The following is a 23,758-nucleotide window of genomic DNA, read 5'->3' as shown; positions in this document are numbered from 1 at the left end:
TCCAATTTTTAATACGTTTGTGTGGCTAGTGAATTAACAGAACAACGAATAGTGCCACAAACAACAGTATGGGATTGTGGGTCCTGATTGAAGCAAAACACTTTTGTTATTTATTTACCTATTTATTCCCAAACTAGTTTCAGCGACAAATATTGCATTGCAAAATATTGTTACATGCCTGTTCGGTTGAAAACATTGTTTTCTGGAAAAACTTCATAATATCTTCTTTACTGTGCGTTACAGCATGTTTTTTTGCGATTGTTACCGCTGTCTCCGGCATGTTTTCTGCATTTTGCTGTTCCCGTTTTTATTTGCGTACATCATGTCATCTGCAGCCGCATGAGCGGTTGTTGGTAAACAAATATAAAAACGTGACCTTATGTATTTTGTCAGAGTTATACAACTGGGATTGCCGTAGTGTTGTGGAGACAGTTTTGGCGCGTACTAGGTTGTGCGCCATGTACTCACAGTCCTTGGAAGGCTTGCAGCTACTTTTAGACACAGAAAGACACAACTTTCGCACCTTCTTATGCCAACCTGCTATTCGCGTGTGTCGCCAGAAATGTATCGCATACTGCGAGAAGGTTATGACAATTGTAGGGGCAGTTCTGACGACTTCTGTTGCTTATTTGTGTCTCTGTGTGTGATGGGTAAGTGGTTCTTTCAGAATCAAAGAATCCACTGATGACGGCGATATTTGTCGCTGAAACTAGTTTGGGAATAAATAAATAAATATCAAAAGTGTTTTGGTATTTAAGGTTGACCCAATTCCCATATTGTTGTTTTCGTATGCGAACACGGACCAATAGAGAAGTTTCAAAATAGAATTATTAGCGCCACAAACATTGACGTTTCGATAATTTTGATAGACTCCTGTGTATGTCAAGTACATACAGTTAAGGGGACATGCTCGTGAAAATGACCAGAAATTTGAAAAAAAAATTTCTTGGTCTATAGAAAAGAACATTTCGTGCTGATTTCAAAAATGTATAGTTCACGGGCATTATCGTTTTCCGTTCGTTCTAAAATTGAGGTTGAACGTAATGTTGCACAGGGGCCACGCCCATCTCTCAGTTCGAAGTACCTCAGAATACGTGATGCATTATTTTGTTCTTCCGTTTTCTCCGTCGTTAGTTATGGATCGTTAACACAGGCGTATTCTAGAAGGCACTGACTCCAGGAACGAAAGTACAGGCGTGTCTAGAAGGTATAGTTCCAATGTAAACAGAGATCTGAGAATATACGCGTGTGGTTTTGTAGTTATTGTGTGTTGTTTTGTTTCTGCGTGTGTGTTTCCCGTGCTACAAATGCCGAGAGTAAAGAAATTTAGCATCAGACGAAAGTTTCGCTGCAACCAATTCCAACCGAATAATACACATCAGTTGCTTCAAAAGATGCCCGTGGAAACTGTGTCCACAGGCAGTGTTTCTAGACGTAAACTTTCGCTTTCTGAATGTAATAAGAACAAGTCTAGTAGTATTGTGAGCAGCAATAACGACGGAAATGTTATTGTAAACCTAAATATCCTGTCAAGACTTTCGAAGAGTGCTGTGAAATGTAAGTACTGCAATTGTGAAGATAGTATTGACGTTTCCGAGGACATTTCAGCAAGGAAAGGTTTTTGAAGTCGGTTAGTGATTGCCTGTAATTCGTGTAAGAAGCACAGTGATACTATGACATCGCCAGTAACTGATAGTCGATATTACAGTGCAAATTATTGGCACCCACGTTTGTGTAAAGAACTTTGATGGCCCAAATGGAAACATGGAAACGAAACAAGTTCTGAACATTTTTAGGTCAGTCATGGTGCAAAGTATGTAGGCTACTTGGGGATGGAGACTATAAAGGACACACTCCTGTTGTTAATAACAGACCGTATGGTCTGACAGAAAAGTTTTAATGTGTTGGGCATGTACTACTAACAAGAGTGGGAGTTCCGCTGAGAAAATTATGTAAAGACATCAGTGGAAAAAACCGTCAGACGGAAAACACATAGGTGGTCCAGGTCTTCTTACAAAAAGTGAAATTGATTGTTTGACTCAATATTATGGACTATCAATAAGGAGAAATGTAGAAGATTTGGAGAACATGAGACGAGCTGTTTGGGCAAAATGGTTTCGAGAGAGTGTCAACAGATGAAACCCCACAACATGCATTGTTTCCAAAAGGGGAAGATTCGTGGTCCACGTACCGGTTGAGCAATGCTACAGGTATACAATATACCCACAAGCATTCCTTACTACTTGATGTAATGGAGGCAGTTAGGCCTATACAGGGTGTTACGAAAAGGTACGGCCAAACTTTCAGGAAACATTCCTCACACACAAATAAAGAAAATATGTTATGTGGACATGTGTCCGGAAACGCTTAATTTCCATGTTAGAGCTCATTTTAGTTTCGTCAGTATGTACTGCACTTCCTCGATTCACCGCCAGTTGGCCAAATTGAAGGAAGGTAATGTTGACTTCGGTGCTTGTGTTGACATGCGACTCATTGCTCTACAGTACTAGCATCAAGCAAATCAGTACGTAGCATCAACAGGTTAGTGTTCACCACGAACGTGGTTTTGCACAGTGCAATGTTTACAAATCCGCAGTTGGCAGATGCCCATTTGATGTATGGATTAGCACGGGACAATAGCCGCGGCGCGGTACGTTTGTATCGAGACAGATTTCCAGAACGGAGGTGTCCCGACAGGAAGACGTTCGAAGCAATTGATCGGCGTCTTAGGGAGCACGGAACATTCCAGCCTATGACTCGCGACTGGGAAAGACCTAGAACGACGAGGACACCTGCAATGGACGAGGCAATTTTTAGTGCAGTTGACGATAACCCTAATGTCAGCGTCAGAGAAGTTGGTGCTGTACAAGGTAACGTTGGCCACGTCACTGTATGGAGAGTGCTACGGGAGAACCAGTTGTTTCCGTACCATGTACAGCGTGTGCAGGCACTATCAGCAGCTGATTGGCCTCCAAGGGTACACTTCTGCGAATGGTTCATCCAACAATGTGTCAATCCTCAATTCAGTGCAAATGTTCCCTTTACGGATGAGGCTTCATTCCAACGTGATCAAACTGTAAATTTTCACAATCAACATGTGTGGGCTGGCGAGAATCCGCATGCAATTGTGCAATCACGTCATCAACACAGATTTTCTGTGAACGTTTGGGCAGGCATTGTTGTCTTGATTGGGCCCCATGTTCTTCCACCTACGCTCAATGGAGCACGTTATACTCTACCTGTGCTGCTAGAACATGTGCCTTTACAAGTACGACACAACATGTGGTTCATGCGCGATGGAGCTCCTGCACATTTCAGTCGAAGTGTTGGTACGCTTCTCAACAACAGATTCGGTGACCGATGGATTGGTAGAAGCGGACCAATTCCATGGCCTCCACGCTCTCCTGACCCCAACGCTCTTGACTTTCATTTATGGGGGCATCTGAAAGCTCTTGTCTACGCAACCCCGGTACCAAATGTAGAGACTCTTCGTGCTCGTATTGTGGACGGCTGTGATACAATATGCCATTCTCCAGGGCTGCATCAGCGCATCAGGGATTCCATGCGACGGAGGGTGGATGCATTTCTCCTCGCTAACGGAGGGCATTTCGAACATTTCCTGTAACAAAGTGTTTGAAGTCACGCTGGTACGTTCTGTTGATATGTGTTTCCATTCCATGATTAATGTGGTTTGAAAAGAAGTAATAAAATGAGCTCTAACATGAAAAGTATGCGTTTCCGGACACATGTCCACATAACATATTTTCTTTCTTTGTGTGTGAGGAATGTTTCCTGAACGTTTGGCCGTACCTCTTTGTAACACCCTGTATATAGGGAAGTGGCAAATAAAAATCTACTTAGGAAATGTATGCACGGTCTCTCTCAGAATGCAAATGAAAGCTTCAGGAGCTGTATGAGGGAGAGAATACCCAAAACTGTATTTGTTGGGCTGACAGCGCTGGTGAAATGGATGCAATAATAACATCAATGATGGTGCAATTTCAAGGATCAATGTTAGGAAGAAATTGAATATCCAGAGGGGAAGGCATATGGCTTCAGCTCTAACTGCTATGGATAAGCGGCGGGTAACCGAAACAGAGACAGCTGCAGAAGCAGAAGAGTCGAGGATAAAGAAAAAAACGAAGAGAAAGAGTATGAAGGATAGGGAAACAGGAGGACAACTGGAGTGTGCAGCTGGAATGTTTTAAACGAGTATAGTGATAAGTTAATAAATCTGTAAATCTTCTTTTGCGATTTACCGAAAACTTGAATTTTCATCACTCAGGTACATTTTTCTCCTAAATGACTAAAGTTAAACTCACAAAAATTGGTACAGATATTTAGAATGTCCTCCTCTACCTCCCTTGCCTACAATTTCCTGAAAAATTTATTAACATGATGATGATGTCGGTCATATTTGAGCTACATTTTTAAATATTTTTTGTTTTAGTGAAATAAATCACTTGTCTTTCTCACAGATCAGCATCAGGGAAGGACACTAGAGGCATAAAACACTTTTGTGAATGTTGTCTGTACTCTGCCTCTTTTTCCAAGCTGTGCAGTCAGTGTTTCCAAAGAAAATGGTACTGCTGTGAAATAGTGTTCCGTTTTTTATACTATTATATATATTGTTGTCAGTACAAAAATATAATAAATATCACAGTGAGTGTTTGGTAAATGCTTTGACTAATGACCCTAACGGTGAGTAAGAGATTTGAGCTACCTCTCATTTATAGATCAGTTGCACCATGAAGGTGGACATAAAGCTAAAATTGCAACCCGTTCACGCGTTGTCCCCTGAAACACTGACGAAAATGGACAATGCTACACCGTGAACACCCTGACCGAACGCCTGCAAACTGATACTGTCGTATTTCCGTGTCTGAGCGATGTGTTGACCAAAATCTCACCCTTACGAGCGTATATTTCAAGCCTTTCAAAAATGGTTCAAATGGCTGTGAGCACTGTGGGACATAATTGCTGAGATCATCAGTCCCCTAGAACTTAGAACAACTTAAACCTGACTAACCTAAGGACATCACACTCATCCATACCAGAGGCAGGATTCGAACCTGCGACCGGAGCGGTCGCGTGATTCCAGACAGTAGCGCCTAGAACCGCTCGGTCACTCCGGCCAGCTCAAGCCTTTCAATACAGAAAAAATAGTCATTCCTATGGATGAAGAAAGGAGAGAGTGCGTGATGGCTGTTGGGTGTGTATCACGTTACTGGAACTTTTCAGGTAGAGATTGTTTCACAAAAAGTCCGGTGGCTGTAAACGCGCAGATCATTGGCATGTTGGTTGATTGGCATAGTGGACATGGGAGCTTCACACAGACAGATCTCAGGGACAGTTGTCTGCAGTGGAACCACTCTACAACGGTTGGTGACGAAACGAACTCAGGACAGCAGCCTGGCAGGACTAACAGACACAGGTGCTTCAAAATGGATTGCACAACGACGGGACTATACAGGCTGGTCCATTCATAGTGACTGGGCCAAATATCTCACGAAATAAGCGTCAAACGAAAAGACTACAAAGAACGAAACTCGTCTAGTTTGAAGGGGGAAACCAGATCGCGCTATGGTTGGCCCGCTAGATGGCGCTGCCATAAGTCAAACGGATATCAACTGCGTTTTTTAAAAATAGGAACCCCCATTTTTATTACATATTCGTGCAGTACGTAAAGAAATGTGGATGTTTTAGTTGGACCACTCTTTTCGCTTTGTGTTAGATGGCGCTGTAACAGTCACAAACGTATGAGTACGTGGTATCACGTAACATTCCGCCAGTGCGGACGCTATTTGCTTCGTGATACATTACCTGTGTTAAAATGGACCGTTTACCAATTACGGAAAAGGTCGATATCGCGTTGATGTATGGCTATTTGGCTATTGTGACCAAAATGCCCAACGGGCGTGTGCTATGTATGCTGCTCGGTATTCTGGACGACATCATCCAAGTGTCCGGACCGTTCGCCGGATAGTTAGGTTATTTAAGAAAACAGGAGGTGTTCAGCCACATGTGAAACTTCAACCACGACCTGCTACAAATGATGCCCAAGCCGGTGTTTTAACTGCTGTCGTGGCTAATCCGCACGTCAGTAACAGACAAATTGCGCGAGAATCGGGAATCTCAAAAACGTCGGTGTTGAGAATGCTACGTCAACATCGACTCCACCCGTACCATATTTATACGCACCATGGATTGCATGGCGACCGGCTTTGAACGTCGTGTTCAGTTCTGCCACTGGGCACAAGAGAAATTACGAGACGATGACAGACTTTTTGCACGCGTTCTATTTAGCGACGAAGGGTCATTCACCAACAGCGGTAACGTAAACCGGCGTAATATGCGCTATTGGGCAACGGAAAATCCACGATGGCTGCGACAAGTGGAACATCAGCGACCTTGGTGGGTTAATGTATGGGAGGAAGGATAATTGGACCCCATTTTATCGATGGCAATCTAAATGGTACAATGTATGCTGATTTCCTACGTAATGTTCTACCGGTGTTACTACAAGATGTTTCACTGCATGAGAGAATGGCGATGTACTTCCAACAAGATGGATGTCCGGCACATATTCGCGTGCAGTTGAAACGGTATTGAATAGCATGTTTCATGACAGGTGGATTGGTCGTCGGAGCACCATACCATGGCCCGCACGTTCACCGGATCTGACGTCCTCGGATTTCTTTCTGTGGGGAAACCTGAAGGATATTTGCTGTCGCGATCCACCGACAACGCCTGACAACATGTGTCAGCGCATTGTCAATGCATGTGCGGACATCACGGAAGGCGAACTACTCGCTGTTGAGAGGAATGTCGTTACACGTATTGCCAAATGCATTCAGGTTGACGGACATGATTTTGAGCGTTTATTGCATTAATGTGGTATTTACAGGTAACCACGCTGTAACAGCATGCGTTCTCAGAAATGATAAGTTCACAAAGATACATGTATCAGATTGGAACAACCGAAATAAAATGTTCAAACTTACCTACGTTCTGTATTTTAATTTAAAAAACCTACCTGTTACCAACTGTTCGTCTAAAATTGTGAGCCATGTGTTTGTGACTATTAAAAGGCCATCTATCACAAAGCGAAAAAAAGTACTACACGAATATGTAATAAAAAATGGGGGTTTCTGCGAAAATTAAAATTTTTTCCCGGCGAACTAAGTATTCAAAAAGATTTCGGGCTTGCAGCCGGTCGTCGTTAGCTTCCGTCCACGATATTTCGACTGGACACCTGCCAGCCATCCTCGGGTGAGCCATCGAAGACTGACGAAGACGCCCTCCGTTCCGTAATATATAGCGTGCAGCGAGTATTCCGCGCATGCGTCAAAATCGTATTGACAGACGAACCACACCGCCCGCCGGCAGCGCCCTCGCTGGTGGAGCTGCAGAACTCAGCTGCCTTCGGCGTTGTCAATTGCCGCGGCCGTCGGAGTACTCTGACGTCTTCGTCTGGAGCAGATCTCAGAGATGACGGGGTTCCACGCATTATCTATCTGGTAGCCATTGTCACGGTTGATAAGATTGTCTGTCATGCGAATTTCCACTGATTCTTTTATGACGGAGTCCCAAAAGGATGTTGCTGTGGCCAAAATTGTGGTCTTGTCATTCTCCATTGAGTGTCCAGTGGAGGTGCAATGCTCAGCAATTGCAGACTTGCTAGGCTGCAAAAGGCGAGTACAGCGTTGATGTTCAGTGCAACGTTCTTCTACTGTTCGCAATGTTTGTCCTATATATGACATGCCGCACTGACAAGGTATTTTATAAATTCCCGCCTTCCGCAATACCAGATCGTCTTTCACCGATCCCAGCAGGTCGGAAATCTTCGATGGTGGACGGAAAATTACTTTCACTTCGAAACCGTGGAGGATTCTCGCAATTTTGAAGGAAATGTTGCCAACAAAGGGAAGAAAAGCTAAAGCTTTAGTAGGCGTGCTATCTTCTTTCTCCACTCCCTGTTTCTTTGGCTTAATTGCAAGTGCCTTGCTAATTTTCCGGGTAGAATATCCATTCTCTTTGAAAACCATCTTCAGGTGGGCAAGCTCTTCAGGCAAACTATCTGCATCTGACACTACATGAGCTCTATGTACAAGTGTTTTAAGTACACTCATTGTTTGCTATGGGTGATGACAACTGGACGAATTTAAACACAAATCAGTATGTGTGGGCTTCCGATAAACCGAATGCCCCGGAGAACCATCACTCTTCCGTCTAACTAGCACATCCAAGAAAGGGAGGCAACCATTTTTCTCGAATTCCATGGTAAACCGAATGTTCTCATGAATGGAGTTGAGGTGATCTAAAACCTCCATTAATTTTTCTTCTCCATGAGGCCACACTACGAAAGTGTCATCCACGTACCTCCAAAAAACAGTTGGTTTGAGGGCTGCTGCTTCAAGTGCTCTCTCCTCAAAATCCTCCATAAAAAGCTTGGCCACCAAGGGAGACCAGGGGCTACCCATGGCGACGCCGTCAATCTGTTCAAAATATTCTTGGTTGAACATAAAATATGTTGAGGAGAGAGCGTGGCGAAACAAAGCAGTGATTCCCACCTGAAACTTATTGCCAATCAGTGCCAAGGAGTCTGCAAGAGGTACCTTTGTAAAAAGGGACACCACGTCAAAACTAGCTAAAAGATCAGAAGTACTTAGGCGGAGAGCCGCCAGTCGAAATATCGTGGATGGGGGTTTCTATTTTAAAAAACGCAGGTGATATCCGTTTGACCTATGGCAGCGCGATCTAGCGGGCCAACCATAGTGCCATCTGGTTTCCCCCTTCAAGCTAGACAAGTTTCGTTCTTTGTAGTTTCTTCGTTTGACGCTTATTTCGTGAGATACTTGGCCCGGTCACGACCAGTGGGCCACCCTGTACGATTGTTTGCCTGACTGACGAGCAGATGGTTGACAACAGCTGAAATCGAGGCAGAGATTACAAGCAGAGTGTCACCATGAACTGTCGGGAAGAGATTACCGGAAACTGGGTGGTATGGCACTTTAACCACTCACACTAGACTACAAGCGACAAAATCTTTCAACGTGTGGATCCAGACTCAGCTAGCACACTGAATTTCATCTTGTGGTCTTTGAAGATGAAACTCGGTTCAACTGCTGACTGTCAGATCCATGTCAGCGTGCCTGTAGAATAACTGGTTGATTCTTGATGCCCATACCGCTCCATCCCGTGCAATCACGCAGCGGGGGGTGCTGGATGTGTCGACAGGACTGATGCGGTAATTGTTGACGGGGAGGCTGAATTATAGCCAGAATGTCGCACGAATGGTAAACTCTTAACATTACTAACATTGGTAGGGACTGAAGCGATTTTAAAGTAGATGGCCAGCCCAATGCCGGGGGCTCGCTCACTTGGATTAGCTCTGTGAGCAGGCCTTAATAGTAGGTTTGTACATCATCTGGCACATCTGCAACGCTGCAGGGTAGATAGTGTTAGAATAACCCAGTGTAGTCAAACAGTTAGATTAACCCTGTCCATTGCAAGTGCCATCATTAACCAATTAGTATAAGCTGCTTTGTTATGTACAGGGTGGCGCAGGGAAACGGGAAATTTCGAAATAACGTCATTTCCATGAATAAATTCACAAAACTAGTAATTTATTAACGAATGTGAATGTATTCAGTATGCCATTATTCAGTACGTCTTTACAATCAAAATGTCCAAAAGTGTCTCTTTACTTTGTAAAAAAAAATGGTTCAAATGGCTCGGAGCACTATGGGACTTAACTACTGAGGTCATCAGTCCCCTAGAACTTAGAACTACTTAAACCTAACTAACCTAAGGACATCACACACATCTATGCCCGAGGCAGGATTCGAACCTGCGACCGTAGCGGTCACGCGGTTCCAAACTGACGCGCTTAGAACCGCACGGCCACACCGGCCGGCTTACTTTTTAAAGATGACATCGGAAAGATGTGCTCCCATTCGGCGTTCACAGCCTGTTATGAAAACTCTGGAATGCGCGGTGTAGCAAATCTTGGGGAATGGCAGTGATTTCGTTTTCAATGTTCTCCTTCAGTTCATGGATTGTTGCAGGACGTGTACGGTACACCTTGCCTTCGAGATATCCCCACAGGAAGAAGTCGCACACACTAAGATCAGGGGATCTCGCAGGCCATGCAATGCCACCGTTACGTGAAATAATGCGTCTTCCAAACAATTGACGAACTGCTGCCATCGATTGTCGAGCAGTGTGTGACGTGGCTCCGTCCTGCTGAAACCACATGTTTTCGACGTTAAGATTAAGCTCGTACAGTCTCGGTGTAAAGAATGTTTGAAGCATTTCAACATATCGAGCGGATGTTACCGTCACTGCACTACCATCCTCACGTTCAAAAAAATAAGGGCCGACAACACTATGACATGATACAGCACACCATATTGTGACCTTGGCGCTATGTAGAGGTCGCTGGTGAAACTCACAAGGATTGTCCTGCGCCCAGTAACAAAAATTCTGTTTGTTCAGGTGGAAATGGAAATTCGCGTCCTCGTTGATTTTAGCCAATATCTGGCTACTAAACTCCATACGTGACGCTGGGTCTCGTTCATGTAAGAGTTGAACAACCTGCAACTTATAGGGATGGAAGTCTAATTCGTGCAGTATTCTTTGTAAGCTTCGTCGCTTAATCCCTAGCGAAGATACGTGCTGTCGAACGGAGCGGCGAGGACTTCTCTCAATTGCAGCTCAAGCAGCTGCAATGTTCTCTGGGGTACGTACCATTGGAATGCCACCTGGAGGTTTCTTTTTCAAGGCAGATCCTGTTTCTTCAAAATTACGCACCCACGTTGTAATTGCATGCGCAGATGGGACACGCCCATGACGTCCAAGCTGGTAATGCTGTCGAAATGTTCTCTGCGCGGCAGTCGCACTATCACCGTTTCTGTAAAACGCTCTCAAAGCTACTGCACATTCCGCACCAGTCCAATTCTCCATGATTACTAAATGGCAATGCGTTCACATCAATTGTGCAAAGTTTCGAACTTCTGCCGGCGTTACAGTGCTGCCAACTGTAACGTTCAAAATTTCCCGTTCCGCTGCGCCACCCTGTGTAATAATAATTAAATAAGGTGGTGGGTTAGTGTGTATAACATAATGTTGTATCATAATACTTGTTTTCAATTGTATTAATATCTTGTGTTGTATCAATAATGTATTTAAAAAAAAACTCTCTTGTCAGTCAGTAGTATACAAAATAGCATATTCCAGCAGGATAATGAGAGACCAAAATGCTCGAGGAGTGTACGGATACTCGACTGGTCTGCTGAGTACCGCTGGCCGGAGTGGCCGTGCGGTTCTAGGCGCTACAGTGTGGAACCGCGTGACTGCTACGGTCGCAGGTTCGAATCCTCCCTCGGGCATGGATGTGTGTGATTTCCTTAGGTTAGTTAGGTTTAAGCAGTTCTAAGTTCTAGGCGACTGATGACCACATGACCACTGCAATTAAGTTCCATAGTGCTCAGAGCCTTTTTTTTTTTTTTTTTTTTTTTTTTTTTGCTGAGTAGCCTGGTTTGTAACACACGCATCACATGTGGGAAGCGATGGGGAGACAGCCCTCTCCACGTACAGACACGGTACATGTTTCGCGCAAGACAAGAATTCCTCAAGTCGACATTCAGAGGCGGATGGCTTCCGCAGCACGAAGAATACGAGGCTGTATTCTTGCCTGTGGGGCCCAGACATGACACTGACACTTAATCATGTAGTGCCCATTAAGTGATGAATATCTCCACAAAGCTCGAGAAACCCGAGACTGGTGCCTCGCGGTGCAACACTTTCCATTTACGTGACTCTATTTAACTGAGTAGTCATAAATGCAAGCTAGACTTGTGTACATAGTTCTGCGTAGTCAGCGCGTACACAACTTTCCCACTAGAGCGCGCCCCGCTAAGCACAACAGCGCAGGCACAGCGCTCGTCCGTCTCTGCACTACGAGATGGCGCTGCCTTAGAGACGGACCAAATTCTGCTTCCACCGATCCGCGTATTAATATGTAACGCAGCCAATGAGATTGCTGCTAACGTAGAACATTTTCTCCTCGGGGATCACACTCGTGCAGTGATACCTGAACGCTCGAGGTATTATAACGAGTGTACAGACCTCCGATTAGTCAGTCTGCATTTGTCTTCACCAGTCTGTATGAGTCTGCATTAGCCTGTACCAGTCTATAGTCTAGTTTCAGTCTGTGCCTAATAAGATTACCATATTACTATACACAGTCATGAAGATAAATGTATAGACACTTTTGTCAAGTATCAGAGATATGTGGGAATAAGATTAACGAGCCAATACCAAAGGAACTTCAGATTGTCAATTGTAAATAGCATCCAGAACCAAGTTAAGTAATTTTTATGCTTATTATTTTAATAAATGTGTGAAAATTAATCAAGTTCTGTTTAAAGTTGGTCACCGTCAATGTGCTACTCTAAGCGTGCAAGTGGCATTTCTATCGTCTGACCTAACGGCAGAAGATAAACACGCCACGATAAGACCACGAGACATATTGCTGACACTCGCCTACTTTGTTAGAGCGACAAGTCAAATAATCTGATGGTGTGTGTACCGAAGGTCTTACAGTACGGACACCACAAGACTGAAACTTACCAGCCATCGGCAGAACAGGCCCCAGCAACAAAGAATTTTTTCTTCCAACTCTCTCAGACGCGTCGTGCTGACCACAACGTGTGGTTCACCGCAGATTATTTGATGAACTTTGGTTGCGGAGAGCGACGACACTTCCTCGCCCGCTGGCCTGATCCAAGCTGGATTCGAACCCAGGATGTGCGCCTCAAGAGGTCCTATACAGTCGTACTTTATTCGAGTCACTACGCTGTTGCAAGTTGTCACCTCATTCCTAATGTATGCCCCAACAATATTGTGCCAGTTTTTCCAGTCGGCGGTGAGACAAACGCTCTCCGCGTTCATCCACTCCCTTACGCTTCTGCATAAATCTCCACACATACGTACGCAGGAGCTTTCACCGGCGCCGAGCAACTGTTTCAACTCTTCATAAATGTAGCTCTCTATTGTTGTAGCGTTGCTCTGACGAAAGAAAAAGTAAAAGTTTTGCAGAAATTGCTTGTCATCGTGCACTACACTCCTGACATCCTTATTGCCTGCTCTAAGTCTGTAGGAAGAACCGCCTGCTTGAAGAAGTTGCAACCCAGGAATTGATTCCGCCTCGTGTTCCACAAACATATGCCGTGCGTCTTCGTCCAGGTCGAGATTTGTAGACAATACAAGTGCGTAACTGCCAGCCTCTAAAGAGTTCCTGATTTTCTTGTAAGATTCGTGGTACGCCTCTATAGAGAAATCTTTACCGCCCTTCTTATTCCACTTGGGGCTCGTGAGGCTCTCCTTGGTAACTGTTGTCTGCTTAGCGGACGTCTTGTGCTTCAGTTGCGCCAGCAGAGTACACGCGCCGGGGCTTTGGTTGCTGCTCCAGCAGAGGATGGCGTCGTCAAACTTGCCGCCGGCGGCGTCGTTGGCCGAGAGGGCGAACTGCAGGCCCTCCCGGACGCCCCTCAGAAACAGCAGGGCCAAGCAGCGCTCCTCGTAACGGTCGCCTTCGCCGGTGGCGCAGCCACCCGTCTTCTCGTACTTCAGCTGGGCCGCCCTGAAACAAAGACCTCCCGTTGCATTGTTCGTTCGGCACACTTTGTCATACAATGTGTCTCTACGTTTTCCAAAGGTAAGTTACGCGTTAGGTATAGGCAACAGAAGTAATCCACTAAATCCGCCATGTTGGCCGTGCGGTCTAAAGCCGTCGGCACACGGACCGTGCATCCGAACGTTGAGCGTTGAGCGTGCCGAGTTTCTGACGTCATAGCGTGGAATAGCACGTTCGGGAGTCTTTCCGAAGGTGCGGAGCAATATCTGGCATGTCAGATATTCTGAGCGTTGACCTATGAGATGGCGCAATGCCACCTACGTCACACGCACGCCGTCTCCCTTCGGTACAGAGTTGTGAGGCGCCATATTGGCATCGTTTCAAGCGTTTTTTACCAAAATGTCCCGCTGTCCCGAAAGTTTTTTTGGGGACGCTCAAATGTCCCCTTTTTTTATGATTCCGCTTGGCTAGAGTATTTTACATTACTCGTTGTTTGACTACTTATTAACTGTGCAATTATTTAGCGCTAGGAGGCGTGTGATGACTTTCAGCATACCCCAAACACGCACCGAACTGTCAAAAATCGCAAGTAATTTTAAATATTGAAGAATGGTGTTTACCATTTCTCACACCTTTTAAAGCATTTGACTGGGTTAATACTGAAAAGGAGCAGCTACAGAGAAATAATATTCAGGACTGTTGTGTTTTTGTTAAAAGTATTGTACCAAATTTTCCTGTCGATGAAGACGAACTGTTCTATGAATTTTCGTGTGCACAGCACCTCATAAAAAGTGAAGTAGGAGACAAAGTGTTAGTGCAACGTGGTGTAAAGTATCTGCTTATTTCAAAAGTAAAAACATTAACATGAAAAACATGATTCATTTGGTAGAGCTTTGTCTGGGAATTCCTGGGTCAAATGCTGCTATGGAACGTGTGTTTTCGTTAGTGAGCTCTTTGTGGTCAGATGAAAAAAAAACAAAAAAAACAGAATGAAAGTTTAAACAGTGAGGGCCTTGCTCATTGTCAAAACACACTTTAATGGTGTATCGTGTACTGACTCTTATGATACAATTTCAAACGAAAATGCACTTCATGATAAAGTACATAAAAGTGAAAAGTACGGTGATAGTGTGGCAGAATAATTGTAAAAAGTGATTTGGGATCATCTGAGTGCACGCTGTAAAGGTAAACTTGTTCGTGTATTAAATTTGGTCAATACACTATTTATGTCCCGTTTTTTTTCTTCATTGTCCCAGGTTTTTCTCTAATTTATTTTAAATGTCCCCTTTTTTAATGAAAATGAAATGGACACCCTAGTATATATGCCGTTTCTGAGCATCAGCAAATTCAGAATAGTTGGAAAACCCGTTGTTAACTCTGTGATTCGCTCCAGTAAAATAACGAGAAACATCATATTCGTGGCAAAAGGATTATTGTAACTTGCGTCTTGTGAGAGTAGGCAATTTGAAGGCAGTGACACAAGGATGATCCACCCAAAATGCATTGTTCTTGTACAATTTGTTATAATTAAATTTCAATTAGTAACGTATCTACGATGTTTTCTGCAACGGATAACATACTTGGATTACTTGCGAGATGTGCCTGTGTGTTGTTGGTTTAGCGTAATGAGTAGTGTTACAGTCTCGTATTTAGTTGTTAGTTGGGGCGGTGGTTCGCGTCTTGACCTCCTCTACTTTATTTCTTATCATTAGCGTTTTTATTAGGTTCTGATACTTTATTATTAGTTTAATATAAGTATATACTATGATATTTGATGTTATGTAAATATAAGTTCACCTTTTTTTGAGGGGTGACTTTGTTCGATTGGCTTAATCTACAGGACAGCTTGCGCTGCTTCCATAAAGATATTTGCCGGCCGGTGTGGCCGAGCGGTTCTAGGCGCTTCAGTCTGGAACCGCATGACCGCTACGGTCGCAGGTTCGAATCCTGCCTCGGACATGGATGTGTGTGATGTCCTTAGGTTAGTTGGGTTTAAGTAGTTCTAAGTTCTAGGCGACTGATGACCTCAGAAGTTAAGTCGCATAGTGCTCAGAGCCATTTGAACCATAAAGATATTTTGCTCCTATTTCTTTTACGCTTCGTAATTCAGATGTTGCAAAGATTCTGCTACTGGGTAGGGACAGTATTCAAGTAAGACTGACTTTGCGGTTTTAATAAAATGTGGGAATGATGAAATAGTGTTTATCTTATGCGGAGAAGTGTTCCAAATTTGTACTGCACTGTTTGTAATGGAACTTTTATATGTCTCTGTCCTTATTGATTGGACATGGTACATTCCTTTTAGTGGACGATGGAGGAAATGTGAGTTTTAATAGAGCTAACGTGCGAATTTTACGCGCGCCCGTTGAGTAAACAGTTTGATTTACGAACTAGAAACATCGCTCAACTGCCGCTGGAGTGCGTTGGGGCCCACGTACCGTATGCACAAGTCGCATCATTCCTGAGCGTTCAGCAGCACGTTGAACTTGGCACGCTCAACGTTTACGTTTGACAGCACGGTCCGTGTGCCGACGGCTTGACGCACGGGTTTCCGGGAGGGAAGGAGCGCCTGGTCCCCGACACGAATCCGCCCGACGGATTTGTGTCGACGTCCGGTGAACGAATGCCGGATATTTGCCACGCCGGAAATTTGCACCACATGCTCCTTCGCCAGGTAGCGATCCCTCAGGTAAGGGACGCCCTCCCTCGTACTTCTTCTGTCCGCTTTCAAATCGCCGTCTCCACATCTTACTCGATACAACCAGTACATACGGGACCCTCTTCTTCGACATCTTGGCGAGATACAGAGCTTCTTTTCCGAAATCGAAATATTTATAACTTTTGGGAAACGAAAGCAATTCCGACGATCATGTCAGTATGTAATTAGTTCTGCCAAGTATAAATGTAGATCCCTCTGTCTGTACTGTAGCTTCCTTACACGCTTACTGATTGCGATAGAAACAGTCCATCGCCATGGGAGTAACAATAAAGGAACGATGTAAAGAGAATGCGAATGTACGCTAATCATTTCTTTTTGATCGCTGCATTTGTGCCTACTTTAATTGCCACAACTGCATGCCCAAGAGACGATAAGGAAAGAAGAAATGGGTATGTGAATGTTTGAAAAGAAGAACGACATACTCCATATCAATTTACTCTCTAAAATCCGATATCCCTTGCAGTGAAACATTAGTTAATAAAGTGTAGCGGGGCAATGTTCAAAACATGACTGAAAGTACGTTCATACACAGAGATAAGAACATCTATGATTGACATGTCATCTAAAGTCGACGTACAATTTTAAAATGTTAGAAATGAGGAAATTAAGTAATATAGAATGCTATGCTTGTAACATACGTTGTTGTTCTACATTGTTTAGCTCTGGTATTTACAGGGTCACAGACAAAGCATATTAGGTTTTGGAGGGAAAAGCCGTATTTGTAATGATCTCCAGCACAACAGAAACAAAAGCACAACTTAAGGAAAAATAATATAGTATGTGTTCCAGCTCACAAGCGACACTGAAGCAGATAGTTACTGTGACTTAGTATGGACAGATGTTATATTCGACAACCGGTATAAATTAATAACTGGCTCCTTTTACCAACCCGCGGTCTCAGATGAAACAGTTGCTAAACATTTCAAAGAAAACTCGAGTTACATCGCCAATAGATACGCAACTCATACAGTTATAGTTGGCAGTGACTTCAATCTACCTTCCGTATGTTGACAAAAATACATTTTCAGACGCTACTGTAGATAGAAAACAACTTCCATAATCGTTGTAAATGCTTTTTATAAAATTATTTTGAACAATTAGTTCACGAGGCCATTCAAATTGTAAATGCTTACGAAAACACACTTGACCTCTTAGCCACAAATAATCCTGAACATCACAACGGATACAGGGATTAGTGAACACACAGTCGTAGCGAGACTCAATTCCGTAACAAAGAAATTCACCAAAACTAAACGCGAAATTTATATATTTATAAAACAAACTAAAAATTCAGTTGACGCCTTTCTAAGAGGCAGTCTCCAATCCTTCCAAACTATGTAAGTGAAGACTATATGTGGCTTAAGTTCAAAGAAATAGTATCAACAGCACTCGAGAGATTCATACCAAATAAATTAATATCAGACGGAACTGATCCCCCACGGTACACAAAACACGACAGAAAGCTGCTGCAGGAGCACCGAAAAAGGCACGTATAATTTGGACAAGCGCAAAATCTCCAAGATTGGCGAAGTTTTACTGTGGCTCGAAATTTGGTGCGGATTTCCATGCGAGATGCATTTAATAGTTTCCACAACGAAACTCTCTCTAGACATGTGGCGGAAAATCCAAAGAGATTCTGGTCCTGTGTTAAGACAACCAGTGGAAAGGCTCAGTAAGCGAGGAGGAGGAGGGGGAGACAAGGTTCAAATGGCTCTGAGCACTATGGGACTCAACTGCTGAGGCCATAAGTCCCCTAGAACTTAGAACTACTGAAACCTAAGTAACCTAAGGACAACACACATATCCATGCCCGAGGCAGGATTCGAACCTGTGAGCGTAGCGGTCGCGCGGTTCCAGACTGTAGCGCCTAGAAACGCTCGGCCACCAGCGGCCGGCTACGGGGAGACAAGGGATCCAACCCTTCGGAGCAGGTACAATCGTGGCAAATGTCCGGCGTGGCAAATGTCCGCACACCCTGGTGAACCGGCCAGTCTGCGGACGGTTTTTAGGCGGTTTTCCATCTGCCTCAGCGAATGCGGGCTGGTTCCCCTTATTCCACCTCACACTATGTCGGCGAACAAGTTCTCCACATACGCGTACACCACCAGTACTGTACCACGCAAACATAGGGGTTGCACTCGTCTGGGGTGAGACGTTCCCTGGGGACCCAACCGCACAATAACCCTGGGTTTGGTGTGGGACGGCGGAGGGGCGAAGTGGACTGCGGTAGAGGTCGTGGGGTTGTGGACCACTGCAGCTGCGGCGGGGATGGAACCTCTCCGTCGTTTTTAGGTCCCCAGTTAACATACAGTACAATAATATCAAACTAAATTACAAGTCCATATCACTAACTGCGATATGCTGCAGGATTTTTGAACATCTATTGTGTTCCAACATTACGAAATATCTCGAAGATAACTGTCAAATTAACATAGTCAACACCAATCTAGAAAACAACGTCCCTGCGAAACACAACTAGTTTGTCACTCACACGAAGTCTGGAGCGTTATCGACAAAGGGTTTCCAAATGATTCCGTATTTGTAGATTTGCCGAAGGCTTCTGCCACCTTTCGTCACAAGGGGCCTGTAGCCAAATTAAGCGTGCTTATGGTGTTGACAGATGCGAAAATTACCGAACTATCACTTTAATAAGTCACGGCTGCAAAATACTAACGCGAATTATTTACTGACGAATGGAAAAACTGGTAGAAGCCGACCTCGGGGAAGATCAGGTTGGATTCCGTAGAAATATTGGAAAACGTGATGCAGGGAAGCAGTGGTTGGGAAGGGAGTGAGACAGGGTTGCAGCCTCTCCCCGATGTTATTCAATCTGTATAATGAGCAAGCAGTGAAGCAAACAAAAGAAAAATTCGGAGTTGGTATTAAAATCCATTGAGAAGAAATAAAAAAAATTTGAGGTTCGCCGATGACATTGAAATTCTGTCAGACACAGCAAAGGACTTGGAAGAGCAGTTGAACGGAATGAATAGTGTCTTGAAAGGAGGATATAAGATGAACATCAACAAAAGCAAAACGAGGATAATGGAATGTAGTCGAATCAAGTCGGGTGATGTTGAGGGAATTAGATTAGGAAATGAGACACTTAAAGTAGTAAAGGAGTTTTGCTATTTGGGGAGCAAAATAACTGATGATAGTCGAAGTAGAGAGGATATAAAATGTAGACTGGCAATGGGAAGGAAAGCGTTTCTGAAGAAGAGAAATTTGTTAACATCGAGTATAGATTTAAGTGTCAGGAAGTCGTTTCTGAAAGTATTTGTATGGAGTGTAGCCATGTATGGAAGTAAAACATGGACGATAACCAGTTTGGACAAGAAGAGAATAGAAGCTTTCGAAATGTGGTGCTACAGAAGAATGCTGAAGATAAGGTGGGTAGATCACGTAACTAATGAGGAGGTATGGAATAGGATTGGGGAGAAGAGAAGTTTGTGGCACAGCTTGAGCAGAAGAAGTGATCGGTTGGTAGCACATGTTCTGAGGCATCAAGGGCTCAATTTAGTATTGAAGGGCAGCATGGAGGGTAAAAATCGCAGAGGGAGACCAAGAGATGAATACACTAAGCAGATTCAGAAGGATGTAGGTTGCAGTAGGTACTGGGACATGAAAGGCTTGCACAGGATAGAGTAGCATGGAGAGCTGCATGAAACCAGTCTCAGGACTGAAGACCACAACAACAACAACATGGAATATCGTCCCAGTTATGCGACTGGATTCGTGATTTCCTGTCAGAGAGGTCACAGTTCGTAGTAACTGACGGCAAGTAATCGGTTAAAACAGAAGTAATTTCCGGCGTTCCCCAAGGTAGCGCTATTGCCCCCCCCCCCCCCCCCCCCCCCGCTGTAGCTCCTTATCTATATAAACGATCTAGGAGACAATCTAAGCAGCCGTCTGTGTTTGTAGATGGCGCTGACGTTTATCTTCTACTAAAGTCATCAGAAAATCAAAGCAAAATTGCAAAACGATTTACAAAAGATATCTGTATGGTGCGAAAATTGGCAGTTGACCCTAAAGTGTGAGACGATCCACATGAGTGATAAAAGGAATCCGTTAAACTTCGGTTACACGCTAAATCAGTCAAATAAGTAAAATTCAGCTGCATATTAGGATATATAATTTCGAACCATTTAGAATGGAAAGATCTCATACAGAATGTTGGGGGGAAGGCTAACCAGAGACTGCGTTTTATTCGCAGAACACTTAGAAGACAGAGCAGATCCTCTAAAGAGACTGCCTACACTACGCTTGTCGGTCCTCTTTTGGAGTACTGCTGCGCGGTCTGGCATTATTACCAGATAGGATTTACGGAGTACATCGAGAAAGTTCAAAGAAGAGCAGCACATTTTGTATTTTCAAGGAATAGAATATGATACAGGATTTGGGGTGGACATCATTAAAACAAATGCGTTTCTCGCTGCGACAGGAATTTGTCACGAAATTTCAATCGGCAACTTCGCTCTCCGAATAAGAAAACATTTTGTTGACGCCGACTTACATAGGGAAAAACGATCAACATAATGAAGTAAGGAGAATCAGGACTCGCACAGCAAGAAACAGGTGTTCGTTTTTCCTGCACTCTGTTCGAGAGTGGAATAACAGAAAAATATTCAGAAGGTGGTTCGATGAACCCTCTGCCAAGCACTTAAGTGTTATCTGCAGAGTAGCCATGCAGATGTAGAGGTAGAATTACACGTAAAGCCTTGGATACGGCAGTCAGCCAGAGATCTGACTGATTTCCACACCAACACTTATTGACTAAAGTCCGATCGCAAGGGATATCAGTATAAATTTGCGACTGGATCGAGCTTTTATTTCTGGGAAAGACGCAACATGCCTCCTTGGATGGAGAGTCCTCAGCAAAAGCAGACGTAATTTCAAAGCCTGCTCCAGGGAAACGCGTAGGCACCCTTTTGTTCAAGCGCGTATTACCGACATGGTGGACAATGTCAGTGGTCAATAAGATCACAAATGGAATCACTCAAATCATACAAATACCAGGGTAACAAAATTTGTGGAAATATTAAGTAGATTAATTCTGAGTCGTACGTTAAGCAAGTGCCAGGCTGAAGCCATTGGCAAGTTGCTGGAAAAGTGGAACCCCTCTACAAAGGAGGCGCCTTACAACACATCCCAGAATATTGCTCAAGTCTTTGGGGCTAATACTGGAGGGGACTAACGCAGGACATTAGACACACACAAAAAAGGGCAGCACCCATGGTTATATCTACGATGTTTTCTGCAACGGATAACATACTTGGATTACTTGCGAGATGTGCCTGTGTGTTGTTGGTTTAGCGTAATGAGTAGTGTTACAGTCTCGTATTTAGTTGTTAGTTGGGGCGGTGGTTCGCGTCTTGACCTCCTCTACTTTATTTCTTATCATTAGCGTTTTTATTAGGTTCTGATACTTTATTATTAGTTTAATATAAGTATATACTATGATATTTGATGTTATGTAAATATAAGTTCACCTTTTTTTGAGGGGTGACTTTGTTCGATTGGCTTAATCTACAGGACAGCTTGCGCTGCTTCCATAAAGATATTTGCCGGCCGGTGTGGCCGAGCGGTTCTAGGCGCTTCAGTCTGGAACCGCATGACCGCTACGGTCGCAGGTTCGAATCCTGCCTCGGACATGGATGTGTGTGATGTCCTTAGGTTAGTTAGGTTTAACCAGTTCTAAGTTCTAGGGGACTGATGGTCTGTTGTGTACATAGTTCCGCGTAGTCAGCGTGTCCACAACTTTCCCACTAGAGCGCGCCCCACTAAGCACAACAGCTCGTCTGTCTCCGCACTACGACACGGCGCTGTCTTAGAGACGGACCAAATTCTGCTTCCGCCGATCCACGTATTAATATGTAACGCAGCCAATGAGATTGCTGCTAACGTAGAACCTTTTCTCCTCGTGGATCACACTCGTCCAGTGATACCTGAACGCTCGAGGTATTATAACGCGTGTACAGACCTCCGATTAGTCAGTCTGCATCAGTCTGCATTAGTCTGTGGTCAAGTTTCAATCTGCGCTTAATAAGATTATCATATTCCTGTACATAGCCATGAAGAGAAATGTATAGACGCTTTGTCAAGTATCAGAGATATATGAGAATAAGATCAACGTACCAAGACCAAAGGAAATTCAGATTGTCAATTGTAAATAGCATCCAGAACCAAGTTAAGTTATTTTTATGCTTGTTATTATTTTAATAAATGTGTGTGGAAATCAATTAAGCTCTGTTTAAAGTTGGTCATCGTCAATCTGCTACTCTAAGCGTGCAAGTGGCATTTCTATCGTCTGACCTAACGGCAGAAGATAAACACGCCACGATAAGACCACGAGACATACTGCTGACACTCACCTACTTTGTTAGAGCGACAAGTGAAATAATCTGATGGTGTGTGTACCGAAGGTCTTACAGTACGCACACCACATGGCCTCAGATGTTAACTCCCATAGTGCTGAGAACTGAGGCGCGATGTGGGAACCAGCCTGGTGTTCACCTGGTGGGATGTGGAAAACCGCCTAAAAACAACATCGAGGCTGGGCGGCAGACCGGCTGTTGTCGTTAACCCGCCGGGCGGATTCGATCTGGGGCTGGCACACCTACCCGAGTCCAGGAAGCAGCACATTTAGCGCTCTCGGCTAACCCGGCGGGTAATCGCAGGACCGTACGTGCTTGTTAGAAAACTGTGATTTCCTTGCAGGCTAAAAGAGGGCAGCACTGACGCAAGTGAGCGTGCAGTCGTGCTGCCGGTTGTTTTTCAGAACGGGACACAGGTGCACTCACGCTAAATGTTGACAGCACAGCTGCTAGCTCGGACGTGTGTAAGCGCTTGCGAGGAAAATAGCAACAACCTGCAGCCAATTTTCCGAGCAAGCAGAAAGAGACATTGAGCCTCTGCGAATGCGACACGGTTGCGTGTTGACAATTGCGTACGTGGTCGCGAAGCGAGCGTGAGCCGGAATGGCGTTCCAGTGGATGGAAAAAAGCTTTCCCCCACTAACTGAACTACACTTTTCATACGAAAACTTACTCAAAGCTTATGGAACACCAGGAATATTGACCATGTTAAAAGCACACATTGGCGATCATTGAAAGATATGAAATAAAACGTCAGAACGTCAGAACGGTTTCCATTAGGATGTTCAAACTGCACGGTTAGCCGCGAGGCGTGATGGGAATTAGTATACGCATGCATGTTTGGCTTAGTGACGAAGCCCACTTTCATTTGGATAGGTTCGTCAGTAAGGAAAATTTGCGCACTTGGAGAAACGAGAAGTGGCACTTCGCGATCTGGAAGTCTCAGTGGGTCACTGTGTGCTGTGCAGTGTCCAGTCCCGGAATAATCGGTGCGATATTACTTGATGGCACGGTGGCCACCCATCG

Source organism: Schistocerca americana, chromosome 9 (assembly GCF_021461395.2).
Source record: "Schistocerca americana isolate TAMUIC-IGC-003095 chromosome 9, iqSchAmer2.1, whole genome shotgun sequence".
Lineage (NCBI taxonomy): Eukaryota > Metazoa > Arthropoda > Insecta > Orthoptera > Acrididae > Schistocerca > Schistocerca americana.
This window is presented reverse-complemented; position numbering follows the sequence as displayed.